Here is a 22,405-nt window from a genome sequence, read left to right on the forward strand (position 1 = left end):
TCAAAAATGGGAGTTAGGGAAAATTTTTTATGAAGGCTTGAATGATGTGGAGAAAGGCAGAGTTGATATCTCAAGTGGAGGAGCAATAGCAGACATGTATGAAGATGAAGCTATGGCACTACTACAAAAAATGTCCGATAATTTAGCCTATCACCAAGATGCCTCCGATCATGTTAGGGTTACCCCTCGGAAAAGTGGACTGTTGGATGTTAGAGGGGTTGAACCCCAGATTACTATGGATAGAATTGAAAAACAGATAGGTGTAATGATGGAAAATCCATGAAAAAGATGAATGAAAAAATGATCTCATTATGGCAAGGTCAGAATAGCGGAGGAGCACCCAACCAAATAAATAGATGTGAAATGTGCTAAAGTGATAGCCACACCGGAGAAGAATGCCCTATGATATCAGAAGTGAATGCTATAGGCAGGCAGGAAGGGAGCAATGTCCAATGGAGAACTAGAGGAAACTTAGGAGGACAAGGATGGAACAACAACAACCGACCACCCCAACAACAGTTCCAATCCAAGGCGAACAATCCCCATCACCAACAACATTATCAACCTTACCGAAATTTTCCAGATCCCACTAATGCGGCTCTCACCAAGGTCATCGAGGAGCTGCAAGAAGACAAGAAGAGGCAGTATCGTAGTGATACCGTGGATAGGGAGATAGACGTACTTGGGAGATAAGCATATCCTCGGTAGCGGAAGCAAGGTGGTGGAGTCAAGTTGTGATGGATATGGCGTGAAGAGTGTGGAACAATAAGGTGAATGAAGTGGTGGATTCCGTGCATAGGACTCGGAGAATGGCTGCTCACTATTTTGGAATGAAAGTAGGCTAATGGGGAGACGAAATGCATAAGTGGGATCGGCTATTAGAGTTGATGGAATGGGGGCTCTCAGTTCACTCGTCACTCCCCTTTGAAGCATAGAGCTTCTACCCTTGAATTTCCATCATCTAATCACCTACTAGACACTCTCCCCAATTTGAAATTGAACCCACATTGCTCAAAATCACGTGCTCCACCTCTAACATGCTCATGATCCGCTCTAGGAGCTTAACTTCTCTACACATGTTCCCAAACCATTGGATGAAAATTTCTGATTCATCTAGAGGCATGTTAATTATTTTTATAGGCAGGTTCAATTCATATAATATTCCTCAAAACTAAATGTATAAGTCATAGTTGACCAGTTTAAATGAACTAGCTCCCCCCCCTTCTAAAACATGCATGGTCCTCAATGCATAACTAAGAAAATAATGAAAATAAAAATTGAGGGAGAGAATGGCAAACAGTGGGGATGGACGTGTGGCTCGTTGAGATGATAGATATAAAATCCTGAAATAAGTTGTGTTAAGGTCGTACATCATGATTGCTCCAACTTGGTCAACATCCTGATAAAAAACACAACAACACAACTGATAGAGGTTGCACATGAAAAAAAATATTTGAAGTCTTTAAACATAGAAATTGAAGAGAGAATTCAAGTTGAGGACTTGGGTCCTAAAAGATCAGGTTGTGGACAAATCTTCAAAACCGCTCCCCCTTATGGTAAGGTTGCATCCCTTGATTCCTCCTTCGTGTGGGTTCCACCTACTTGGTACAGCTAAAGAAATAGGAAAAAAAACATAAAGGAGAACTGGAAAAGGATCCCAGTTCCCATTAGAAAAAGCAGAATAAATCGAACTAAAGATCGTCTCAATCATAAAGCTAAACTCAAAGGACTTTGTATGAGAAACTCAATTCCCATGTGTACGTACCTATATTTAAGAATAGGTTTCCCTGTAATTTTGGTCCACAAATGTAAAACATTTAAGAGATCAAATGCAAAGAAAACGTTACTAGAAGATTGCCATTTCAATTCAAATAAATGATCATGCCAATCTGTAAAACGAATTTTGCATAAGAAAGGTTCAACCTCAACTTCATCACAAATTTTTTTCATCCTTGTCCTAGGTTGAAATTTAAATAATTCATTTGGCGTATTGCAAAATTCTTTTTCCATTTCTATATCCATCAATACCATCCTCATGGAAGCCTTCAAATTGCTATTTTCCTTCACATGATTTCTGTCATCAAGAAACAACATGTAGATGTTAGAGATTATTTCATCCACTTCTTCCATTGAGATCCTTGATTCCCCAAAATTATCCTTGCACAATTTTCCAAAAGAATCATGTCTCGAAAATTCTTTCATTTCTTCTCCATTCCTATTATATATGGGTTTACATACAATTCCAGTACGTAGTGCTTCTGGAAATGGAATAGGAGGTTGATACTCTTCCAAATGAGGATGGGTGTTTGCAAACTGAACTTCCTCATCTCTTTCCATCGTTTCTCGCATGTCATCCTGAAAATTTAACTTAGAAGCATCTGATTGTGCTTCCTCATACCCATATATTTCCTCTTCATAAAAATGTAAATTCAAGATTTCAAAAATCTCCATCTTAATAATTTTCATTTTTCTGAGAAAATAATCTTCCTCGAGGGGACCACTTTCTGCTAATAAATCCTTCAAAAATTTACAAATATCTTTCTCCATATGTAAGATCCTTAAGAAGTATTCTCCCCTTTCATGAAAATCATTTGTTTTAGTAGGAAACCCTCTAATCATATCATGAAGTAGACTCATTTTGGAAAGACATTCATGTTTGAAAACATCCTCATATTCAAGAAAATAATTCATCATAAACTGGTCACTCTCTTTGGAGTCATCAAGTTGAGAAATTTTCTGTTGAATCCTTTCAAACTCATTAACAAACACATGATGCTCGTTGGAAAATGAAGATGATGCATTTTGCAATGAAATTGTAGAGGAAAGTACTAAAGATGGTGATTGCCCCCACTCATAGTGTGGATATTCCAAAGGGGATATGGCATGAGTGTGGAAGCCATGATTGTGGTTATTATGACGAGAAAATTTAGGGGTCGTCACCTCACTAGATTTAGGATAATATGAATGCTCATAAAGATTGGGGAAGGCCTCATTTGAATGGTCACAATCATACGTATAAGGATTGATGGCACAATAATTTTTTCATCATGATGCCAGGAATCTCCAAGATCAAGAAAATATTCACATTGTGAATTTTCATAAAGACAATGATCATGGTGATAATTTTGATGCAACTCATAATAATAAGAACTTTTTCCATCATAGTGAGACATGGTTGCTTCATATGCTTAAAAAAAAAATTTATCTATTGTAAGCAATACAATGTAGTGCAATAATAAAAATTAGATGAATACTAAGCACTTTAGAGAAAATTAAACCAAAATCGATTTTGAAAATTTTAAAGCACTCAATTGATAGAAATGATTACCAATTGAATTTCCTTAGCGTTGCTTCCCCGGCAACGGCGCCAATTGATAAGCCAAAAATAGGGGTGAAGATTACGCAAATTTTTTAGCCCTTGTCGTTGTGAATTTTTGGCTTATGCAATAAAATTTATAAAACTCTACTTAATATGTATAGTGATAAGTATGAGTGTCTTCCAAGGGAGGCAAGTAGGAATTTCAATTTGATTTTATTTTTGGTATTTTAGATCCTAATTAGAGTGAATTTGATCTTCAATGAGGATCAAGTCACCCTAATTAGGTGAGAATTTAGAGAGGGGGGTAGAAGAGATGAGATGAAAAGAAGAAATGTGGGCTCTAGATTGAATTAATTGATCCAATTGGATGGATCAAAGAATTCAATTAGAGAGGTTGGAAGAAATTTTTGATTTAAGTTTTGGTTGGTTTTGAGAATTTGCTAAATCAGAAATAAAAAGGGAAATCTTAATCTCCTAAGAATTAAAACTAAATTTTTTAGAGTTTTCTTTTGGAATGCAATTGAATGCCAAGGTAAATCCCTCAATTTCTCCTCTCAATCCTAATCAGGGCTTGTACATGCCGCTCAAGCCAAGCGATTTAGAAGTTCAGATCAGAATAGAGATGAAGAAACAAACAACTTAACCTAATTCATTCAAAATGCATAAAAGTTTGAACACAATGAAAGAAAAAAATACCAAAACTGTTGATCCAGGCTGGGACTCCTCTCTGTCTTGCAGCTGTGATGAAGCACCCTCCAGAATTAGCTCCCCCTCTCGAAATTTAGCTTTTATACTTAGGTTATAGGGTAAAAATCACCATTTTACCCCCGGTTAGTACTTAATATTTATCTATCAATGTAGGCTAGATCTGAATGATCTAACCATACAGATAGAAAGAGGGGATCAGGACGAACAAATCCATAAAAAATCATCTCAATCGGACTTCAGGATCAAAAGTTATTAATAAATCAATTTTAAACCAATTTAATCCATTGGATTTAAAATTGATTTATTTATTAGTTTCGTTTTTAAACACGCAATGACGTGTCGCTCTCTCATTGGCTGGCGCATTTTGAATCCTCCTTTTTGCAGAGAAGTCCTTAAAAATCCTGGAATTGCTTTTGGACGCCGCCCAAAAGTAATTGCGCATATGCCACTAGCGCACTCTCTCTCCTCCGATTTCTCCTAAAACATTAAAAATATATATTAAAAATTGCAATAAAACCCTGAATGATTTTAAATAGGATCTTTACGCCTGCCGTGGCGACCGAGAGCTGTTTTCAGGGTCTTTTTGCAACAAAACGTTGCAAAAAGGCCCCGAAAAGTCTAGAAATTGCATAAATACATTTTTTTCTCTTATAAATATGCCCTTTTTTCATAGAATAAATGCATTTCTTCTTGAAATAAATCCCAAAAAATTCCGAAAAATTTGTAAAAAATTCTAGAAAACTCTAGAAAATTCCCTGAATAATTCCCATGTTGATAAATGTTGAAATAAACTTTTCAATGTGCCATTTTCATCCAAAAATAATTATTTCGAGCTTCAATAAATCCTTAAAAATTCATATAATTAACAGAAAATTTGGGAAAAATCAGAAATTACTTGGAAGCATTATTTTTGTGTAAATATATGATAACAACCCAAATTTAAGCCTTTTAAATGCATAAATCATGCTAATAACATGAAATAAAGACCGAAATTAGGGTGTTATCACATCCCAATGACGGATGATGGATCACAAATGACGGATAACCGAAAGCAATACCTTCAGTCATCCGTCCTTGGCTTCGGATAAAGGCGGATATCGGAAAATTCATGGACGGATGACGGCAAGTCATTCGTCGAACGACTCTAGACTGATCCAGATCAGATTTGTGAGATCTTGATCCGAGTCGACCGTTCTCCAGGGCAGCCGCCAAAAATAGCTTCAAAAAGTTTCCACTAACGTCTCAGGTCGTTGGATCCCTGATGACTATCTCCGCATTTTCTGGCTCTCAGGGTATTCATATAATCTCCGTCCGTTCCACTGTATTCTCTACTCTTCTTTCAGTCTCTCTCTGATTCGCCACTTCTTCCAGCGCTGCGTTTCTCTGCCGCTCGCCATGGATCATCGCGGACGCAAACGCCGTGCAATTTCTGATCCTTCGACACACTCGGTAAGGATCTCTATCCTGTTCTTTTCTCTTTTGGATATTCTGGCCGACGATTCTCCCTCTTTCGTTCCGTGCTCTAGTTCATATTTCTCTGCGGAGTCGGTTTTGATTTCTACAATCTACGGCCGCATCTTCTTCTACTATGGTAATGTTTTCTCGTAGGAGAGTCTCCGACAAATTAGAGTTTGTCAAAAGAATGGGGCTAGTGTTTTTGTGGAACAAATCCATCTGTCCCCGGCGAGTAGACCTAAACCATAACACGTTTAACATTTTATATTTCTAAACCTTGAGACACAAGGAGATACCCTACCCTCCATCGTCCCCACGCGGTTTGGAGCGTACGAGACATTTTCCACAACCATCTTGGTTTCCCTCTCTCGCTCATTCATTCTTTCCGTCTCTCTTTACCTGGATCTCTCTCTCTTTCTCTCTCACTCTATCATGTCTCTCTTTCCTGATCTGTCTCTCTGGGACTCTCCTCTCTTTGTACGCGTGTGTCTCTCTGTCCCCCTCTCTCTCTCTTTCTCGCTTCGCTCGTTTTCTGATTCTTTCTTTTAATCTGTGTTGCTCCATCTCGATCTCTTCTTTCTTCTATCAGTCTCTCTCTCCCTCTCTCTATCTCTTAGCTCTTTCTCTGATTCTTTCTTTCGGTCTATGTTGCTCCATCTCGCTCTCCTTTTTCCTCTCTCTGTCTCTCTCTCTCGCTCTCTCTCTCTCCGTTTCTCTCTCTTTCCCCTCGCTCTTGCCCTGTGTCTTTATTTCGGTCTGTGTTGCTCCAATCTCGCTCTCTTTTTTCCTCTATCATCTCTCTCTCTATTCTTCTCTCCGTTTCTCTCTCTTTCTCTTCACTCTCGCTCCGTGTCTTTATTTCGGTCTCTGTTACTGCATCTCGTTCTCTTTATTTCTCTCGCAGTCTCGCTCTCTCTCGCTCTCGTTCTCTCTGTTTCTCTCTCTTTCTCTTCGCTCTTGCTCCGTGTCTGTATTTCGGTCTGTCTTGCTGCATCTCGCTCTCATTTTTTCACTCTGTGTCTCTCTATCCCGCTCTCTCTTTCACGGTTTCTCCATCTCGCCCTCTCTTCGCTCTTGCTCTCTGTCTTTCTTTCGGTCTGTTTAGCTCCATCTCGCTCTCTCTTCGCTCTCGCTCTGTGTTTTTCTTTCGGTCTGTTTTGCTCCATCTCGCTCTCACTCTCTCTCAGTCTCTCTCTCTCTTTCGGGCTTTTTTCGCCTGTCTTCATCCGTCGCGCTCCCCTTTTTTCTGTCTTGTCTCTCTCTCCGTCCCTCTCTCTCTCTCTTCCCGTTCTCTCTGTTTCCTTCTTTACGTCTGTGTTGCTCCAATCTGGCTTTCTCTCCCAGTCTCCAATCTCTTTTTGTTCTCTCTCGGTCTCTCTTTCTACCTGTCTCTCCGTCAATATTTCTCTTTATTCTTTTCTCTCCCAGTCTTTCTCTCTCTCTTCCGGTCTCTCCTTATTACTTGGGTCTCATTTTCTCCCTCTCGAGGTCAATCTTTCTCTCTTTTTCTCTCTCTCTCCGTCTTTCTTCCTCCCTCTCACTCTGTTTTTATTTCCCTTTCTCTGTTTCTATCTCTCTCTCGGTCTTCGTTTCTCCCGCCGTCCGTAAATATTTCCGTCGCTCTCTTGGGAAACTTCTCACTCTCTCTATCTCTCTTTCTCTCTCAGTCTCGTTTGGTCTCTCTCAAGCAATCTCTCTCCGTTTACTTACTCTCGTTGTCCCTGTCATGTCTCTCTCTCTCTCTCTCCGTCTGTTTCGATGCCCTTCTGGATATCTCCATCTGATGCTGGGTGTGGGTTTTACTTCCGCAAGGTGGGGCCCAAGGTCCAGGTGCCTCTATATGGGGCCGACGGTTCATTTATTTCATGCAGAGTCTTCCGAAATGACCCGGAGACTCTAGAGGTCTATCGCCATCTATTGTCGCCTCAGATTATTAACTTCTTCATGGGGGGCCTAGATTTCACAACAATGGTTAGCTCGATGGTGGCTCAGCCACGTCTGAGCTACCCACCAGGTTTAGTGCTGCCAAATCTCAGATCGGGCGGGGGCCAAGAACCAGGACCCAGCCACGTGGTGGATTGATAAGCTCAATTTTTTGTAGTTTTTTACTGGTTATTTGGCGGTTAAATCGTGTGAGGATGTCGATCCACAACCTTAGGGTAAGTGGGGTGTCGATCCACATGGAGCAAAGAAAACAGCAATGAATTTCTTCTGGTTCTATCTGTAATTTCAGGTCTCTATATTCAAGTATAGAGCTTAGCTAAATTATCTTCAGTTAAAACCACAGAGATTTCTTTAGACAGCTTAAGTTTCCACAGAAAAAGCGTGTGCAATCATGTCCAGATAGGTTCAATGAATTACTGCTTATATATGGTTTGCAGGCGCCCAGACCTAACAACCGATTTCCTTCCTACAGGTCTAATGAGTCTAGGTTTAGCCTCCTTCTTTGCTAACAAATATCTAATAGCTGCATGATCAGAAAAAACAGTAATTTTGGTACCTAACAAGTAAGACCTAAACTTTTCTAATGCAAAGATAATAGCTAGCAGTTCCTTTTCAGTGTTAGTGTAATTCAATTGCGCATCAACCAAGGTCCTGCTGGCGTAGTAGATGACCACGGGTTTCTTGTCGATTCTTTGACCTAACACTGCCCCTACAGCAAAATCAGAAGCATTACACATTAGTTCAAAAGGAAGGGTCCAATCGGGCCCTTGTAAAATAGGCGCATTCACCAAAGCTTCTTTCAACATATAAAATGCATTTTTAGCTTCTAGTGTTAGTTGAAAATCATTATTCTTAGACGATAAAAGATTCGTGAGAGGTTTAGAAATTTTAGCAAAGTCTAAAAAAAAGCGTCTATAGAAACCCGCATGGCCGAGGAAACCCCTAAGGGTTTTTAGGTTGGTTGGAGGTGGAAGGTCCTGGATGATTTCGATCTTGGCCTTGTCCACTTCCAATCCACGGCTGCTTACCATGTGGCCCAGCACCACTCCCTCCTGCACCATGAAATGAGATTTTTCCCAACTTAGTACGAGGTTGGACTCAATGCACCTCTTTAATACTTTGGTGAGGCTTAGGAGGCAGTTTTCAAAGGTAGATCCAAATACAGAAAAATCGTCCATAAAGATTTCTAAACACTCTCCCGCTAAATCGGAGAAGAGTGCATTCATGCATCGTTGGAATGTGGCGGGTGTATTACATAGCCCGAAGGGCGTACGCCTAAAGGCATATGTCCCTACCGGACTCGTGAAGGTCATTTTCTCTTGATCTTCAGGATGAATATTCACTTGGTTGTATCCTGAATAACCATCAAGAAATCAGAAGTATTGCTGCCCCGACAGTTTTTCTAGTATTTGATCCATGAAGGGTAGTGGATAGTGATCTTTCTTGGTCGCCTTGTTTAATTTTCTATAATCAATACACACCCTCCATCCTGTGGTTAACCTCTTCTGCACCTCTTCTCCTTTCTCATTAATCTCTACAGTCACTCCTGACTTCTTTGGAACCATGTGCACCGGGCTCACCCATCTACTATCGGAAATCGCGTATATGACACCGGCATTTAACCACTTTAGGATTTCCTTCTCAAGGACTTCTCTCATATGAGGATTAAGCCTTATTTGATGCTCTCTACCAGGCTTAGCTTCTTCTTCCAAGAAGATCCTATGCTCACAAATTGAGGATGGGATCCCCTTGATATCATCAAAAGTCCAACCTATGGCTTCTTTGTTCTCTCTAAGTACCTTGAGCAAGTCTTCTTCTTGTTCTAGAGTGAGTGATGAGGATATGATCACATGTAAATTCTTATTGACATCCAAATATGCATATTTGAGGGATGAGGGGAGTGGTTTAAGTTCTGGGCTTACTTCAACTACAGGGGAATCTATGAGCCTATCATCGAACTCTCTACTTTCTATATGAGATAAATACTCTTTCACTACTTCTTCCTCGCCCTCTTCTTCTGCACATAAGTTGAGTTCTTCATTGCTCCCTAAGGGGCACTTCATCATCTTCAAAATATCAATTTGCACTCTCTCTTTTCCTATCTTAAACTCTACAGTCCCTTTCTCCCAATCCATGATCGTCCTCGCCGTTACTAAAAACGGTCTTCCTAGAATAATAGGAGCTAAATTAATGCTTCTTGAAATTTTTACGTTAGTGACTATAAAATCTACAGGAATTTCACAATTTTCTACAGTAATCATGACGTCCGTCAGTCTTCCTTCAGGTTGCCTAACAGTTCCGTCGGCTAAGAGTAGGTCCATATGGATTTCTTCAAGCTCCCCAAAGCCATATTCCTCGTATAAGGCCGTAGGAATGATGCTAATGCTCGCTCCCGTATCTAATAAAACTTTCGAAAAAGTTTTTCCTCCTATTTCACGTGTGATGAAAGGGGCACCTGGATCCCTCATTTTGATAGGGATGTCGTTCAAAATACTAGAAGCATTTTCTGAAAGTTTTACTACCTCCCTAGTTTTTCTAGTAGTGCAAGAATCCTTAAGATATTTCTTAAGATAGGGTGCACACCTAAGCATGTCTTCCACTGTGACAGTCATGGTGGCCTTTTTAAAGTTTTCTAATAACCTGTTCTCATAATCATGTACAGGTTTTTTTCTATTCAGAGCAGATGGGTAAGGTACATTTTGCCCACTCGTAGAAGGTAGAGGTTCCTCCGCGTAGGGAAGATCCTCCCCTTCTTCCTCCCTTGGCTCATTTCTCTTTCTAGGATTCTCTACAGAATTCTGATAAGGATCCTGAAGTTCTTTTCCATTTCTCAATTTTGAGATTGCTAGAACTTCAGGATCTTCCTCCTTTATTTCATCATGAGTTGCATGTTGTACATGGTGTAAGTTGCATGGGTTTATCATAGGCTTAGTGGGAAATCTATGAGATGTGCAAGGAGGTTCTGTAGGTGTACCTTGATGTTCAGAAGGTCCAGGCCTGAAGCTCTCTAGCAGCTTCCTCATTTTCTCCTGTGATTCCAGCATTTGCTTTGTCTGGAATTCCATCATCACTTGCATCCGCATCTTCATCTCCGCCCGCAACTTTTGATTTTGCTTCTCTATCATGTCTGAAATGACAAGGGTTAGCGTAGAGAAATCAGGTTGGGTCTGAGATGGGACCTGATACTGCTGCTGAGGCCTAGACTGGAACTGCTGCCTTTGCTGAAATTGAGGTTGAACTGCAGGCTTGTTCCCTTGGTGGAAGCTCTCTCCACCTTGGAATCCAACTCTCTTTTGGCCAGCCCATGGTTGTTGTTGGTTGAATGCTTTCACCTCTTCTTTCATGGCTTGGCAAGCCCCATCTTCGTGTTCTCTGCTAAAATAGAGAGAGCAAATTTTAGCTTTAACGATGGGAGAGTAACCTAGAAAGACATTCTTCAAGGTGGAGGTGAGCTCCTCCAACTTCTGGTTGGTCTCCCTTAAGCCTGCTTGCAGCTCCCCCTCCTTGGCATTTACTTGCAGCACTCCTGCCCTCTTGGGCTGTAGATTTCTTCCATTTTGATTTGCTCCAATTTCCTGCAAATCAGTTTCTGCAACTCTCTCCAAAATGTCAAAAACTTCATCCTCATATGCCGTGTAAAATGTTCCACCGGTGGCTAGATTCACCTTGTTCTTCATGAAATCTGAGAGAGATTCATAAAAAAAATTGGGCTAATTGGCATTGTTCAATTCCATGATGAGGGCATTTCCTCAGCAGGTCATTGAACCTCTCCCATGATTCACTAAAAGCCTCTCCTTCATGGTGGTGGAAATTATGGATTTCTCTTCTATAAAAATTAGTTTTGGAGAGAGGGTAAAATTTCTGCAGAAATTTTCCCTGCATCTCATCCCAAGTACTAAAAGTAATTCCTAAATTACGATACCAGGAAAATGCTTTATCTTTTAATGTCAATGGAAAATATTTCATTTTAAGCATTTCTGTAGATAATCCTGGAACGTTTTGGGAGGAACATCTAATATGAAAGTCATCTAGGAATTCTAGAGGGTTTTGTGCAGGTAATCCGTTAAATTCAGGTAAAGAATGTATCAAAGCATTATCATACCTGAATAAGATACCCTCACCTATGTTCAGATTTACATCCGTTTGTTGCACACTTCCGGAGGGTGTCCACCTGTCGAGCATGGTTCTCCTCCTCTCCTGCTGATGGTGTCTTTCTTCTGCCATAGTTTCCCGCTGAATTTCTAGTTCTGTGACTGTAGATTCTGGAGTTGCATCGCGTGCAACGTTCTCTATAGACTTTTCACCAGCCCTTGAACGTGTCACTACCATAGAACTTCAGCAGAGAGTTAGAAAGACAATAAGCTGAGGATTTCAAGTCCTGTAGCTTTAGGAGAATGAGTAAAGAATAACTAAAAAGACAGAAAAGAATCTACTACTGTAATACCGTGCTCCTCGGCAACGGCGCCAGTTGATAAGCTCAATTTTTGGTAGTTTTTTACTGGTTATTTGGCGGTTAAATCGTGTGAGGATTGGGCTTATACAACAAATTTATAACCTCACAACCTTAGGGTAAGTGGGGTGTCGATCCACATGGAGCAAAGAAAACAGCAATGAATTTCTTCCGGTTCTATCTGTAATTTCAGGTCTCTATATTCAAGTATAGAGCTTAGTTAAATTATCTTCAGTTAAAACCACAGAGATTTCTTTAGACAGCTTAAGTTTCCACAAAAAAAGCGTGTGCAATCATGTCCAGATAGGTTCAATGAATTACTAGTTATATATGGTTTGCAGGCGCCCAGATCTAACAACCGATTTCCTTCCTACAGGTCTTCGCCTCTGTCTTTCTTTCAAGCTATTTGGCTCCATCTCGTTCTCTCTTCGCTCTCGCTCTGTGTTTTTCTTTCGGTCTGTTTTGCTCCATCTCGCTCTCACTCTCTCTCAATCTCTCTCTTTCTTTCGGTCTTTTTTCGCATGTGTTCATCCGTCGCGCTCCCCTTTTTTCGGTCTTGTCTCTCTCTCCGTCCCTCTCTCTCTCTCTTCCCGTTCTCTCTGTTCCCTTCTTTCCGTCTGTGTTGCTCCAATCTGGCTTTCTCTCCCAGTCTCCAATCTCTTTTTGTTCTCTCTCGGTCTCTCTTTCTACCTGTCTCTCCGTCAATATTTCTCTTTATTCTTTTCTCTCCCAGTCTTTCTCTCTCTCTTCCGGTCTCTCCTTATTACTTGGGTCTCTTTTTCTCCCTCTCGAGGTCAATCTTTCTCTCTTTTTCTCGCTCTCTTCGTCTTTCTTCCTCCCTCTCACTCTGTTATTATTTCCCTTGCTTTGTTTCTATCTCTCTCTCAGTCTCCCTTTCTCCCACCCTCCGTAAATATTTATGTCGCTATCTTGGGAAAATCCTCACTCTCTCTATCTCTCTTTCTCTCTCGGTCTCGTTGGGTCTCTCTCAGGCAATCTCTCTCTTTTCTTTTTCCCTTTCTCTCTCCGTTTACTTTCTCTCGTTGTCCCTGTCATGTCTCTCTCTCTCTCTCTCTCTGTCTGTTTCGATGCCCTTCTGGATATCTCCATCTAATGTTGGGTGTGGGTTATACTTACGCAAGGTGGGGCGCAACGTCCAGGTTCCTGTATATGGGGCCAACGATTCATTTATTTCATGCAGAGTCTTCCGGAACGACCCAGAGACTCTAGAGGTCTATCGCCAGCTATTGTTGCCTCCGATTATGAACTTCTTCATGGGGGGCCTAGACTTCACAACCATGGTAAGCTCGGTAGCGGCTCGGCCGCGTCTTAGCTACCCACCAGGTTTAGTGCCGTCAAATCTCAGATCGGGCGGGGGCCAAGAACCAGGCCCCAGCCACGCGGTGGATGCGGACAACATCACTCCTTAGATCCCTCGCAATCCACAGATGGAGCTCCCTTTTGTCCAAGGCCCCCTGCAGACCATTGAGACCGCTCCAGTTCCCAAGAGGGCGGACATGACACCTGAGCAGCCCATTGAAGAAGTGACGGGGGGAGCCTGCGCTCAGAGCAATGGCCCTGGAAACATCCCAACTCCGTTCGTGACCGGTGCGCACATCACTCACTGTCTTAGCATTGATTCTTTATGTTTCATCGTTATTTGCATCATAATGCGCATCATTATACCCGTCATCTTGTTTTTTATTTTGCTAGATGCGGTAGCCGAAGATGATATTATTGATTCGAAGTTGATCGAGGCCGCAGCGATGGAAGAAGGTGTTTTCAACACTCTCTTAGTCTTCCTCTTTTTTATCATCATCTCACATCCATCTTCACCTTGTTTGTGTAAGTGCAGATTTGAAGGACATCGTTCCGCAGAGTTGGGGCCAGGACGTGCCTATCCCGTCCATGACAGGTGCGTATACGATCCTCTTAGTCTTTTTGGTCTCGTCATCCTTTTTGTCTTTTTTGCGTATCACTATATGCCTCCTCCACTTTTATAATTTTTTAGGTGCAAGAGGGGAAGATAATATTTTTCAGGGTAGGAATATTTCCTCCGGAAGAGAGCTTGAAGAATTCGAGGAATTCTGGGCGTTATTAGACGACACTCCTTACCCCAAGCCATTGTCTCCTTGCAACTTGTAAAACCTTTGACGCCCAAAATATATTTAGTTGTTATTTTTGCGCTCGGTGACGCCGTGCAGATGTCAATGACAAGTTGTTCTAGACACAAAACACACGTTCCACCAAAGGAAAACTGAAATGTGTCTCTAGCGAGTACTCTGCAACAGGTCAGCTTGGGCAAACCAGTATTTCTGACGTCGGCAATGTCACATGTGCCACCGTCAGCGATCGCGGAACAGAGAAAACAAGGCAAGGCACGTAAAAAAAAAACTAATGCAGCACATTCCTAGCGTTAGGTTAACAGCGATTATTTTGTGCTTTGTCGTTGACTGTTTCAGCTGTGTTTCCCATATACTATCCATTTTGACACACCCGATACGTTAAATTACCTGTTATCTCCAGATAGATAATGCAAATGACTCTACGCCCCTAGTTGGAAGCATCGATAACTAAGGGAACTAAGTCCGTGAGGAGTCACATGCGATCCTACTAAAAGCTAAATACGAGATCGAGATTCAAATATTATCATTAAAATTCCTGGGATTCATAGATAGTAGGTCCACAGAAAAATGTTGCAATTGCGTACTTCCATTTTAGGCTTGTCAATTTCAGAAACCATTTCAGGAGAAATCCTCTACTTCAACTCTTTATATGTATTAGAAGAAGAAATACATGCCACCTCCTTCCAGAGCCATAGTGACATAAAATTTATGTGATTAATACACTTTTCTCATTCGTTTACATTATTGTCAAAACTATTCAAGATGCGAGGCTCCAAATCCTTACAAACCATCAAACACATCCAAAAAATTCTTCATTCCATAAAAGTTTTTACTGCTTCCATTTACGACGCACTCAGTACCAACTGCTCACAGTGCCCATGAACTAAAATGATGGAGCGTGTCATTCGACGGTGAATTGGGGTTCAATCACCATATTTAAACCAGCCAGGCCGAGGTTTACCCGTCTTAGACATATTACGTGTTTTAGTGATATTGTGGCTATTTTACATATTGTATTGCAATAATTATGCAAATTTGGCTTTTAAGTCCAGGGAGATAATCCATATAGTTCCCAGCAGATTGTGGAAAACCCGCATATGAAGTTGAACCTAATGCCTAAGGACTTGCAAGGTAAACCTATTCACAGATAGATACACAGATTAATATTAGGTTGTTGTTGTCAAAATTCAGGGGATTCAAGGATGCATGACGCAATTATATACCTCCACTCTAGGATTATAAAATTTGGGAGACACGTTGAATGAGAACTTCTTTACTTGCACTATGTGTCAAGACAGTAAGCAAAAAGAATGCCATCTCCACTCCAAGGCATGGTGATAAAAAGGTTAGTGATAACACCCTAATTTCGGTCTTTATTTCATTTTTTTAGCATGATTTATGTATTTAAAAGGCTTAAAATTGGGGTGTTATCATATATTTACACGAAAATAATGTTTTCAAGTAATTTCTGATTTTTCCCTAATTTTCTGTTAATTATATGAATTTGTAAGGATTTATTGAAGCTTGAAATAATTAATTTTGGATGAAAATGGCACATTAAAAATTTTATTTTGACATTTATCAACGTGGGAATGAATCAGGGAATTTTCTTAAATTTTCTAGAATTTTTTTAAAATTTTTAGGAATTTTCTGGGATTTATTTTAAGAAGGAATGCATTTATTCTATTAAAAAAGGGCAGATTTATAAGAGAAAAAAATGTATTAATGCAATATCTAGACTTTCCTCGGCCTTTTTGCAACGTTTCGTTGCAAAAAGACCCAGAAAACAGCTCTCCGTCCCCATGGCAGGCGTAAAGATCCAATTTAAAATCATTCAGGGTTTATTTGCAATTGCATTATTAATTTTAGAGAAAATCGGAGGAGAGAGAGTGCCGAAAGGACATATATACAAATACCTCTAGGCGGCGTCAGATATCAATAATCTGTTTTATGAAGGGCTCCGTTGAAACAGCGCGCCGGTGCCTTCCACCGCGTCGACGTGGCAAAATCCTAGCCGTTGGATTAAAATCCAACGGATATGAGATGTGCGCTACACGCAGGAGGTAAGTACACCGCCCATGCAGCGCATACAACGCGCGTGCACGGGTGGTGACGTGGTTAAGGTATAAAGAAACGCACCGGTACGTGCGTAGCGATGCATATGCAAATCCCGCTTTTCGATTTTTCTTTTGTTTTTTTTTTTTCGCAGGTGAGGTACATGGCGCGATGAGAGAGAGCCCGCCAAAGATATTTGAAATGCGGCAAGCAATAGGCTGCCGACACGTCATTGCGTGAATTAAGAAATAAATCAATTTTAATCCAATAGTTAAAGTTGGTTAAAATTGATTTATTAATAACTTTTGATCCTGAATTCCGATTGAGATGATTTTGTTATGGATTTGCTCGTCTTGATTCCCTCTTTCTATCTGTACAATTGGATCATTCAGATCTAGCCTAAATTGATAGATAAATATTAATTACTAAACGGGGGTATAATGGTGATTTTCACCATGTAACCTAGGTATAAAAGCTGAATTTCAAGAGGAGGGGCTCATTCTGGAGGGTGCTTCAGCACAGCTACAAGACAGAGAAGAGTCCCAGCCTGGATCAACAGTTTTGGTATTTTTTTCTTTCATTGTATTCAAACTTTGGTGCATTTTGAATGAAATAGGTTAAGTTGTTTGTTTCTTCATCTCCATTCTAGTCTGAACTTCTAAATCGCTTGGCTTGAGCGGCATGTACAAGCCCTGATTAGGATTGAGAGGAGAAATTGAGGGATTTTTCCTAGGCATTCAATTGCATTACAAAAGAAACTTCTAAAAAAATTTAGTTTTAATTCTTAGAATTCTCAATTTCCCCCTTTTAGTTCTGAATTATCAATCTGCAAAAATCAACCCAACTGATTTTAAGAACCCTCTTTCAACCTCTCTAAATGACTTCTTGGATCCTTTAATTAGGATCAAAGAAGGAAATTTAGAGCCCCTAATTCTTCTAGTCTTCTCATCTCTTCTATCCCCCTCTCTAAATTCTCACCTAATTAGGGTGACTTGATCCTCATTGAAGATCAAATTCACTCTAATTAGGATCTAAAACACCAAAAAGAAAATCAAATTGAAATTCCTACTTGCCTCCCTTGGACGATGATGACTCTAAAATATGTCATCAAATAATCAAGTTCTTAAGTTTAAATTCATTACAATTATCTTGTGAATTCATGTTAAGTTCATGCATATGTATTGTTTTATGAAATCACTAACCCTACTTGATTCTTTGAATCAAGTGGAATATATTTAACATTTTATGGCTAGTGAACATTCAGAAACAGGTTAAGAAGATCAAGGAAGAGAGGAGGATCAACAGAAGTGGGCAAAAATTCGAAGGGGCAAAAATTACGAAAATGCCCCTGGGCATGACTTAAGAGAAAACCTATAAATACTCTCTTGAGAGAGGAGTTTAGGTGTTCAGAATTTTCTCTAAGGAAACAAGGGCTTGGAGAAGAGGATTTCTGCACCCTCCAAGAGCTGCTGAGCATTGGAGTTGGGAGGAGAAACAAGCTGAAGATTAACTGAAGATCGAAGACCTCCACCTCGCCGCAAGGAAGTGACCTTGGTTGGAGTGAGTTCTTCAGTTCAGTGGTGTACTCTTCCCATTTCAGACAATCTCAGTTGGGGCTGGAGAATCATCAAAGGTTCTTCAGCATTTCCCAATCTGTGTTGTTGCTTTGTGTTAGTTTGAATATCAGTTCATAGTTTTTGTGTTTGTTTGTGTTTGTTTATTCCTTTGTTCAAGCTCCTATCAATCTAATCCACCTATCAGAAACCTATCTACATAAACAAAAGTTTGCTTGAGCTCCTGTGCAGCGCAAGGGGCAGGCTTTGCGCAAGACGCCACAAGCACCGCTGTGCACTCCCAAGACGCAGCTGCAACCGCTGGTCGCACGGGCTTGTGCGCTGCGCCACAAGTGTTGCCGCACACCAGCGGACGCAACACGCTTGTTCGAGCGTGTTGCAGGCGGGTGGGCACTTTGAGGCCGGGTCGCGAAGCTTGTGTCGCGCAGCCACGAGCCCACTCGGTGTGCACGCAGCTGCTTGCACCGCAAGCAGTTGTGAGCTCGTGCAGCTTCCCCCTGCGAGCTGCAGGTTTTGGTCGTGCATAATCAAACACCTCTAGGTGTTTGATGAATTGACTAGACCGTAGTTGCAGCCCATTTCATTATTTAATTGAAACTATAGGATTCTGCTTGTGGTTAAACTCAGATTCTAATCTTGCGGAGTAATCCTGAGTGGTACATGCTACTGGAAGAATTATCGAATTGGACTATAGATATTTCTTTCCATTGCTGAAATTCAACATTCTGATCTGATAATTCAAACTGAACCGAAGACATTTTCTGCTGTTTCTCTGCTCCCTGAGGATCGACCCTCACTCTCCCTAAGCCGTGAGGTTATAAATTTTGTTGTATACGCTCTCAACCTCACACGATTATCTTGATAAATAACCAGTAAAAATCACAGTAAAATTGAGCTTATCAGACGACACTCATACTTATCACTATACATATTAAGTAGAGTTTTATAAATTTTATTGCATAAGCCAAAAATTCACAACGACAAGGGCTAAAAAAATTGCGTAATTTTCACCCCTCTTTTTGGCTTATTAATTGGCGCCGTTGCCGGGGAGGCAACACTTAGGAATTCAACATATTTTTATTTGTAAACACATAGGTCAATTGTTGCTCACGAGTTTGTTAAGTCTCCTTATTATTGATTTTGTTTTAAGACGGTATTTGGTTTTTAACAACTAACGGGTGTTGTGTTTGAATTAGTGGTTTTGTATGAAGCTTCGGTCTGGATTTGAATTAGTGAGCAGTGACAGAAATCTCCCTGTAGTAGATTCCACCACACCCGAGTCGTCTTTCACCGAACGCACATTCGTAGAGGAGATATTGATTAGACCCGTACCAATGTACCCAATAGAAAATGGAACAGGAAACCCTGAGGTAGTTAACGATGGACAGAGGAGGATTAGAGAGTATTCCACACCAGCAGAAACCCCCATCTTAACCAGGATATCTACCCCGATTGGAGAAGATGTGATGTTTAGAATCGATCCACACCAATTTCAGCTATTACCGTCCTTTTTGGGGAAGGCAAACGAAGAGCCCTATGACTTCTTAGAAAAATTTTACGAAGCATGTGATAGTTGCACTTACCCCAGAATTTCCAAGGAAGTTGTGAGAATGAAACTATTCCCTCATGCCCTTAAGGATAGAGCCAAGGATTGGTTTAGAACATTGGGAACAAATTTTGAATCATGGAATGATATGGAGAAGAGCTTCTTGAAAAGATATTATACAGTGGCTACGACAAATTCTTTCAGAAGAGAGATTACAAATTTTCAGCAGGGAAATGATACATTTAGCGAAGCATGGGAGAGATTGATGGGGCTCATTAGGAAGTGCCCCCACCATGGCATTCAAAAATGGGAGTTAGTGAAAATTTTTTATGAAGGCTTGAATGATGTGGAGAAAGGCAGAGTTGATATCTCAAGTGGAGGAGCAATAGCAGACATGTATGAAGATGAAGCTATGGCACTACTACAAAAAATGTCCGATAATTTAGCCTATCACCAAGATGCCTCCGATCATGTTAGGGTTACCCCTCGGAAAAGTGGACTGTTGGATGTTAGAGGGGTTGAACCCCAGATTACTATGGATAGAATTGAAAAACAGATAGGTGTAATGATGGAAAAGCCATGAAAAAGATGAATGAAAAAATGATCTCATTATGGCAAGGTCAGAATAGCGGAGGAGCACCCAACCAAATAAATCGATGTGAAATGTGCTAAAGTGATAGCCACACCGGAGAAGAATGCCCTATGATATCAGAAGTGAATGCTATAGGCAGGCAGGAAGGGAGCAATGTCCAATGGAGAACTAGAGGAAACTTAGGAGGACAGGGATGGAACAACAACAACCGACCACCCCAACAACAGTTCCAATCCAAGGCGAACAATCCCCATCACCAACAACATTATCAACCTTACCGAAATTTTCCAGATCCCACTAATGCGACTCTCACCAAGGTCATCGAGGAGCTGCAAGAAGACAAGAAGAGGATGCTCAAGCTTTTTGAAGAAATGGAGGAGAGGCATCGGAGGGAGATGGCGAAGCTCAAGGCGGAGATCGGCCTTCACAGCGGTCAACAATTTGCGCACGGGGGAGCACCGCAAGGTACTTGTGAAGACCCTATGAAGATGGGCGCCAAATCAGGTAAACTCCCTACTCAGGCCTGTATTAATCCTAGCAATTTACTTTATGTTGATGACATGTGTAGTGTAGTTAATGAGCATATTCATGACATGCATGTATTGACTGAACAACAAGAAATAGGAGAGCTGAGTGCTATATCAAAACTTAGGAGTGGGAAAGAGTTGGCTAATACATTTGCAGCTATAGAGAATCGAAATGAAGTGGAGGATAAGTTGGAGGAAGTAGAAAGGGATGAGGATGAAGTGGTAGAGGAAAATCTGGAAAAGGAACCCAACCCCAAAACATATTGCCCACCTATCCCTTTCCCTAGTGCCTTACAAGCGAAGAAAGAAAAATCGAAAGATAGCCCACTTCTTGAGTATTTGAAAGAGGCTACGGTCGAAATTCCTGTTTTAGATGCGATCCAGTGCATCCCTGATTATTCCAAATTTGTGAAAAACCTGTGTACACCTCCTAGGAAGCAAAAGAGGATTCAACTTTCTGAGAATATTAGTTCAATTTTTCTGCATGAATTACCTCAAAAGTGCAAGGATCCAGGAGCACTAGTGATCAAATGCGAAATTAGGGGGGAGGTATTCACCAAAGCCTTACTTGATTCACGAGCAAGTGTGAATATCATGCCTAAGGCCTTATTTGAGACTTTTAAATTTGGTGAATTACAACCTATAAATTTAGAATTGCAGTTAGCGGACGGATCAATTAGAAGACCGTGTGGACAGTTGGTGGATGTAGTGATGAAAGTAGAAAAGTGTTCATTTCTTGTCGATTTTATAGTAGTGGATGTAAAAATTTCAGGAAAAATTAGTCATGCACCGATTATTTTAGGACGGCCATTCTTAGCTACCGCAAGAGTGAACACAGATTGGAATGAAGGAAAAATTAAATTGCGCATGGGAAAAGAAGAGGTTGAGTTACCAATCTCTCAATTGATGAAGTATCCCAATAGTAGCCAGGAAGACATTTATACATGTTCCCTAGATGATGAAAATGATGAATGCCATGCTATAGGGAAAGTAATATATGAGGTGATGGCGGTGAATGAGAGTGCTTATGAGGGGAAGAAGGATGACCATGGTGAAATGAAGGGCGAAAACATGAATAACTACAGATCTACGCCCATTGACGAATTAGAATTGAAACCTCTTCCTTCTCACCTTAAATATGTTTTTTTAGGTCCAAGAAAGAGATTTCCATTAATCATCTCTTCAACCCTCACTTTAGAGCAGGAAGTTAACCTATTAGATGTATTACGACAGCATAAGAGCGCTATTGGATGGACCATAGACGACATCAAGGGAATTAGTCCTGATATCTGTCAGCATAGAATTTTTATCGAGGAAGGATCCAAACCATCAGTTCAGCATCAACGCAGATTAAATCCTTATCTTTATGATGTGGTGTCGAAGGAGATTACCAAATGGCTGAAAGCAGCATTCATTTACCCAATTTCAGATAGTAAGTGGGTGAGTCCAATTCATGTAGTACCTAAAAAAACAGGGATTACTGTCCAAAAGAATCATGATGGAGAAGAGATCTAGACGAGGGTAGCATCGAGTTGGCGAGTATGCATAGATTACCGAAAGTTAAATCTAGCAACAAAAAAAGACCATTATCCTCTACCTTTTATTGATGAAATACTTGAAAAATTAGCTGGACAGAGTTTTTATTGTTTCTTAGATGGGTACTCAGGATATAATCAAATTGGCATTCGTGAAAGTGACCAAGATAAAACTACGTTCACGTGTCCTTTAGGAACATTTGCATTTAGAAAAATGCCATTTGGACTTTGTAATGCACCAGCAACCTTTCAAAGGTGTATGAGTGCAATGTTTTTTGATCTAATTGGTACATGTCTTGAAGTTTTCATGGATGACTTTTCCGTGTTTGGTGAATCTTTTGAGTCTTGTTTGTCTAACTTGGATAAAGTGTTACAGATTTGCGAAGAAAACAAGTTAGTGCTCAGTAGGGAGAAATCCCATTTTATGGTGGACAGGGGGATCGTCCTAGGTCATCATATCAGCAAGGAGGGGCTGGCTGTGGACAAGGCAAAGATCGAGATCATCAAGGAGCTTCCACTTCCATCGACCCTAAAGCAACTTAGGGGTTTTTTGGGCCATGCCGGCTTTTATCGT

The 22,405-nt window shown here is 40.7% G+C and overlaps 2 non-coding genes across 2 annotated transcripts; one reads left to right on the top strand and one right to left on the bottom strand.

Moving 5' to 3' along the window:
* Positions 1 to 11,153: 11,153 nt before the first annotated feature.
* Positions 11,154 to 11,262, top strand: LOC144700361 (small nucleolar RNA R71). The gene has a single exon (XR_013580731.1). It is a non-coding gene; the product is annotated as a small nucleolar RNA R71 (small nucleolar RNA).
* An 8,109-nt stretch (positions 11,263 to 19,371) lies between these two features.
* LOC144700358 (small nucleolar RNA R71) lies at positions 19,372 to 19,477 on the bottom strand. The gene has a single exon (XR_013580728.1). It is a non-coding gene; the product is annotated as a small nucleolar RNA R71 (small nucleolar RNA).
* Positions 19,478 to 22,405: the final 2,928 nt, after the last annotated feature.

The sequence above is a fragment of the Wolffia australiana genome, chromosome 2 (assembly GCF_029677425.1).
Source record: "Wolffia australiana isolate 7733 chromosome 2, ASM2967742v1".
NCBI classification, from domain to species: Eukaryota; Viridiplantae; Streptophyta; class Magnoliopsida; order Alismatales; family Araceae; genus Wolffia; species Wolffia australiana.